We start from the raw sequence: 6,984 nt of genomic DNA on the forward strand, positions 1-6,984 counted from the left end.
AAAAGAAAAATAATTTTACCATATAAAAAGTATTTTTATAATTTAATTCACTCAACTAAATCACGAAAAGTTAACTACTCAACTGAGAATTATAAATTAAAACGAATTCGTTTCAAGTTAATTAATACTAAATAAATAACAGTGGATAGCAAAGCTGAAACAATGTGGTCCAATGCTTTATGCACATTGGGCGTCACGAAACCTCTTTGCAACTGCCTCAGCATAAGGCAGGTAGCAGCCGCTGCGGCAGCTGCTACACAAGGTGGCGCTATAACAAGTGGACCATTACCATCTAGCAATGCACCAGGGGTAATTAATATCTATTATTATTACATTAAGCTCTAGTTAATATACTCTAAGGTATATAATCTATAAAGGGATTAACAAAGAAATACATATGCATATAATGCATATTTTTTTTATATGAACGTATTATCCTATATTGTAACTTTTTGCTAAATCCTTATGATCGCTTGTAAGATAAAAAAATTAATAAAATCAATTCCTTATTAGAGTCCGACCATGGTTGCATGATAAACACGTCGGAAATCATTTCAGCATTACAAAGAATATACTAAACGTCATGATGTATGTGATTCTGTGTTCCTAGGTGGACGTCCCTTTCTATGGGAAGCGGACACTAAGAAAAGGTGGAATAAAAACGTTCTGTATACAGATTTAATAAAGATCTGTTATGAGGATAGGTAATGTTATTGTTCCAAAAATGCGTCTCAATTCTTGTCGAAAAATATTGTTATTAGACCTTCTGAAATTGCTCCATTTGGTCTTTTCTATCCACCACCATTTGCGTTTCTGAATTTTTTCTGTAGTTCTTGTTTGGCTCATTCACGATCACAGTTCAATATTGGATATCCCAGGTTAACAAGATTTTTCGTAAGCATTTCTAAAATGTAATAGCTACCTTTATTATATTATTATCTGAAATATATTAGTATACATATTATACTTACATGATATAGTTTTTAGTATGATGTAGAAAAATATCTCAACAGTCTTTTACAAAAAGAGACTAAACGATTGGTGTATCCATTCGAAGATATTTTCTAAATCGCTTTGAATTCAAAAGAATTCAAAAGACTATAAAAAAAACGACCACTCCCAATGACAGCATCGCATTTAAAATCTAGAAGTGCCAAATTATAGAAGGATGGTGTGTCTGTGTCACAGGAAGTATATCTAACTCGTAGAATTATTGGTTTTGAAATCTTTTTAAATTATTATAGAATATTAATATTATTTACTTCATAAAAGTAGATACAATGAAAAAACATATTTCATCCCTTTTGACTAAATTAGCGTGATATACAAAACGGGAGGATCAGGGAAAAGATCTCCCTCATCTACAGATAATATACTCCAAAAATATATTTTCTAGTAAATATTTTACCTCCTTGGCTAAGTTCTTGCTACGATACTGTCTTCAACTGCTATTGTTATTTGCAGAACTTAGTATTGATCAGTTTCTGTCAAATACAATAACAAAAATATCTGAAAATATTAAAAACTTTAACATATCGTTTAAGATCATAAATTCTTTGACATTCTTAAAAGAAGTTCTTCTGTTGGTATCTTTTCGTTCTTATATTCGGTATTATTGATTCAAACTATACACTAATTTTTCATAGAAACATTTTTATATTAAATTTGGTTTTAATGTCATTCATTCATTCATGGACACGTTTTGAATAGTAGTGAATTGGAACAACAAAATTTTTTTTTTAACCAATTGAATTTTTGACTGACCGTACAGCTGCTTCGAATATTGCCAATATCCATCATCAGTGGTCTTGGAATCATTTCTTATATTTAACTATGCGGAAATCATTTTTTGAGACTCCAAGTATAAAGGGTGGAACTCGTGCTTACCGAGCCAGCTTGTAGGCTAGCTTAATTTGATTAAAAGCAATATTTAAAAGAGAGGGTGGGTAGTTGGTGTAGAAGTAAGTTTCGTCATATTGAAATTTGATGTTTGGTTTTGATATTGAAATTTAGAAAATGGAATCAATGATTTATTTTCAATTTTAAGGTTGAGAACTTTCCTTATGTCACTGCTTTCATTATATTAGAAAGAAAAATAAAATAGAGTTTGATGAACTCACTGAAAAAGTTAAGTTTTTGATATCTATAAAAATAAAATGATATATTAAGAGTAATTAATAATATATATAAATAAGAGCAATAGAGTAACATCATTGAAAATGGTAATGTGAGCACTTTTTTCTAATAATTTAAAGTATTGATTTTAATAAATTCTTTAATATATCATTTTTATAAACTTTGTCTTATAGTACGTTCCCACTGGCTTCTTTACTAACGAAGACAGTAGAAACGTACTATAACAATGCCACTCATTCAAAATACAAGATTGTTTTTAATTGGCAACAATTATCAAAATTTTATAACAGTTGGGCCGTTAGTCATTCGGTAATATCTGTTTGAGTAATACTAATTTAGATATTTGAAAATTATGGAGGAAAAAAGATTGTGTAGACTCTTTTTTATTGGAAAAAATATATGTGACATGCAAATATTTAACTTAAATAATTTGATTATTTTCTTTTGAATATAAAATATACAACAAAATAATCGCCCTTATAGTATAGAGCCCTGAAATTATTTGCGAAAACTGACAGACTTACCCACACAGCGTTATCAAATCTCAGAATGGTTACAGGCTCCTCGGGGAGATATGCAGATCTGAGGTCAATATTGCTTAGTCTGATGAAGTGATAAACAATAATCCAATCAAGGCGTAAAGAGGGGTTTTAAAAATACCAGGAGTTAAGAAAGAGTAAAAGTGCTCAAGTGCACTGGCTCAATTAGAAATAAAATAATATAGTATTTTGTAAGCATTCAAGAAATTACTAAAACCAACTCTATGTTATGCCTGGCTTTTTTTGCTGGAAAGCATCGAAAGCCACAGGGAGAGACTTGAATCCACTAAAACCACTCATCTTAAAATGCAATATAAACACATATCAGTTATTGGCCCGTTGAGTTAAAAAGCTAAAAACCCATTACAGTTATCAATGGGAAGGCAGACATCAGAATATAGAAAGCTTAGTATTTAGACAACAAATGCATATAAAACAAATTTATAAATAAGTGAGGAATGAAAGGAGGATGTACTTGCTATGTAGTAATTACTGACTAAGAGTAAGCTCTATGTAAGAGATTGTTGTAATCACGATTGCAATGTGGGGTTATAGGAGAAACTGGACCATATCGGCCAGATAAAGCGCCAAGAACTGTGGAGGCTTATTTCTCTTATTATTAAATAGATTGATGGTTTTGATTCGATGTATGTATTTATGATAAATTTAAATGTACACTATTAAAAAACTGTTAGATTACAAAACTTTTGGATTATTCTAAAAATATTCGATTGGGCAACAAAATTTGACAAATCGTGAGTAAATCTGGTTTGAATCCAGATTTACCAATCGAAAATGCCATTAAAACCACTATTGAGTTGATTAATTCCATTTAAAATTTGATTATAGAATAAAAAAAGTATTATGAATTTAAAATATTAATAAAATTTTATTAATAATCAAACTTTATTAATATTGTTCTTGCAAAAGAACTACAAATTTTTTTAGTGAAAACTCAAAAAATATTGTAGGTAAATGTCCAATTATGTATGCATCAAGTGAAACGGTGGTCGATGCGCTTAATCAACTCAATTTAGTCTGAACCAAAGCCTTTTAATGTGATTTGTTTATCAGTGTACGAATGCCAACGTATATTTCTACCACTTGTATGGGAATCTGCCGTTCAGCGATTTGCTGTTTTGCGATTTTACGATTCTCGGAAGGCAACAAAATGTTGTACGGCACAGCTGGTGATGATGACGATGACTATGCCTATGATGATTATAAATGACCAGAGTTGTACTTAAATATTGTGAAAAAAAGTGAAATTGGGCAATTACCGTGTGGAGGGAGTAGAAATGTCCAAAAAGCATGACCGACCGACCATTCATACATAGGCGCCAGTAGCAATATGCAGCTACGTACTGCAGTTGAAATGTTAACTTATATAGAGGAGGATTGCATAAAATCGAAATAGAATCGAATCGAAAAAGGAAAATTAGTGAAATGGGTTGAAAACTGGGTGGGACAAGGCGAATAAAAAGTGAAACAATGCGAATGGAACATTAAAATGTTGAAAGCAACAAAATCACAGGCTTCACTGCTTTGTATGTTATACGGTGTTTCGTTTAGTAGGTCACTAGGACTCTCACTAATGTCCTTGCAATGCGTTTTCAATTTCGATGTCGTTGCGATTGCATATATTTACAAACACACGAACAATGTAAGCGAATATATTTTTCTCTGTGTACATTCATACGAGTATATATCCATATATGTATATAGTTGTACTAAGCAAAAAACGAGGCATGTTAACATTTTGTGTAGCAATCGTAGTATTTCACAGTTTTACGATTTTAAACCCAACACTGAGTTCACTCAGGCATAGATACTTTTACATTTTCTGTTATTTTCTCTGTAATGTTGGAGTCACAATGTTAATGAAGATGTTAAGTATTATGTTAATAACATGTGAATTTGTATTTAACAATTTATATAGTTTACAGTTTTTAACTTATGTTACTTTTTTTAACATCGAACATATTATGCAGACCTTACTTTTTTTTTTTTTTTTTTTTTCTTTAGCTAGCATTGTTTTATATTATATGCGTTTTTGGTGCTGTTAGCTGGCGGTTTTAGTTAATGCTGTTAGTTGTCGCTTAAGTATATTAATAAACATGTTTTAATTAATTTGTGCACTATTCAAATTAGTAGGACTATATGACTAGTCCTGGATATTAATGTAGTATGAAATTTTCTAAGTATTAGTTCATTAATTGATATTGAGGATTTCATGTCTTAAGTGTTTAATACCAAGTTTAATACCAAATACTTTAAAATAATTCTGATAAAAAAAGTATACATAGCTCATTCTTTTACATTCGGGTGGGTTTTAACAAACCCATTTGATATTCTTTTAAACAGTAAACACTAGTATATGAATTATGAGTTAAAGCGGTCTTTGTTCCAGCACTTTATAAACATATTAGAAAATTTAACGCAATATCACTATACTATTTTTGCTTTGTCGCAGAAATACAATCGTGGACGCATACTTTTAAAGTTTGTTAGTTTAAATTACAAACAGTGCGATCTACTAGAAAAATGGATTGTAGTTAATAAATTTGTTACACAAAGGATTACAAAACTAAGAATAATAGAATGTAACACCCTGTAGATTAGATCTTCTCCTAGCTAGAGATGGATACTGACACATGACTTGGAGTATAGTTTCCTACTCACCACAACCTTGACAGAAGTCATTATAATGAAGACCCAGTTTCATAGTATATCTTACTAGTAAGTAGTGACCCGTCATTACCAATACTATAGCACTAAGCAGGTAACACCTTAGTTAAAGCAGCTTAGACCACGTCAATCTGGAGATCTGACAAAAGGGGTTTACTTACCCAAACTCGCAAACAAGTTGCTCAAAGTTAGGCTCTCCGAAGTTTCTTCAAAGTGCCATGGTACATTCGCACAAATAACATGCTAAGAGACCTAAGAATAGATCCGGTCAAAAAATACGTAAGGGACAGAGCTCTGAAACTATATGCGAAAACCGATAGAGTGCCCTACTTAGCGCTATCGAATCTCAGAGTTATCACTAACCGTAAGGGGCGGTACGTAGATCTTAGATCAGTCATTGAATATTCACGAAACGTATGAGGAATTCACAAATTAGTTAGTGAGATGGGTGGGACTCTGCGGAAACCTCCCAGCTATCAAAGAGTGAAAGTGTCTAGATGCACTAACTCGGTATTGGACTTTTCTTCTATTTCAAAATAGTTTCTTTGTCACAATTAATTTTTAAAAAAGTCAATATAGTTTTTGTTAATATTTATTTTTCATAATTTAATTACTTGTTCTTTGTTACAGTTGAGTCAATATCGTTTGTGTTGATACAGTCAATATTCCATTACTCAAACCCGAATTTTCTATAACTCGCACTAAATAGAGTGCAACAGGGATTGGAGAGCAAATAACATTTTCTTTGCAAAATATTACCTCGAGTTATGGACATTTGACTTTATTTATTTTTCATAATTTAATTACTTGTGATATACAAAGAAAGGAACCAAAAGCCTTCCTGGTATGTTTGAAATAATTTATTGCCTTTTAAATCTAATATTAGGTTATTCGGAAAGTAATTTTTTTTTTTTTTTTGTGGAAATGAAAGACAGTTTTCGTATAATAAACAAATACTTTATAAAATTATATATTGACCGTTCTGGTTCAACACTTTTTGCAATCTTTCTGGTAGTAGCATAATTCCACGTTCATAAAATGTTTGGTCTTTGCTGGCAAAAAAGTGATCGAGATGGTTTTTGACCTGCTCATCTGAGGTGAAGGTTTTACCGTCTAAAAAATTTTGGAGTAACTGGAACAAATAATAATCCGATGGTGCTATATGAGTTTTCAAAGCTTATAAAAATTAAACGGCTTAAGTGTAAAGTTAGGTGCAAAAAAATACAATTACATCCTTTGTCGGGAAAAAACGAAATTACTTTCCGAACAGCCTAATATATTTCCGCAAAAAATTTTTTTGTCAGTAAATAGTTGTATGCGTGTGATAAATATTTCTTCAAATAAATCACATTGTGCTCCAAAACTTAATTAGCAATGCAAAGAAACATTAACATCGAAATATTCACGATTAATCTGGCATTTTGTGCTACTCAATAAGGTTCAGCTAAAGCTTGAACTGAAATTATTCCGCTGTTACGATTTTAATTCCCCTAAAGCAACCATAAGCCGCAACGCAATTGATTCCGAAAGTTCATGTTAATCATTCCGACAGACCAACTGCATTCAACACAACCACACATTCTCGCACCTGTTCGCATACATTACCCTATATGTTCGCTCT

The sequence above is a fragment of the Teleopsis dalmanni genome, chromosome 2 (genome assembly GCF_002237135.1).
Source record: "Teleopsis dalmanni isolate 2A chromosome 2, ASM223713v2, whole genome shotgun sequence".
NCBI classification, from domain to species: Eukaryota; Metazoa; Arthropoda; class Insecta; order Diptera; family Diopsidae; genus Teleopsis; species Teleopsis dalmanni.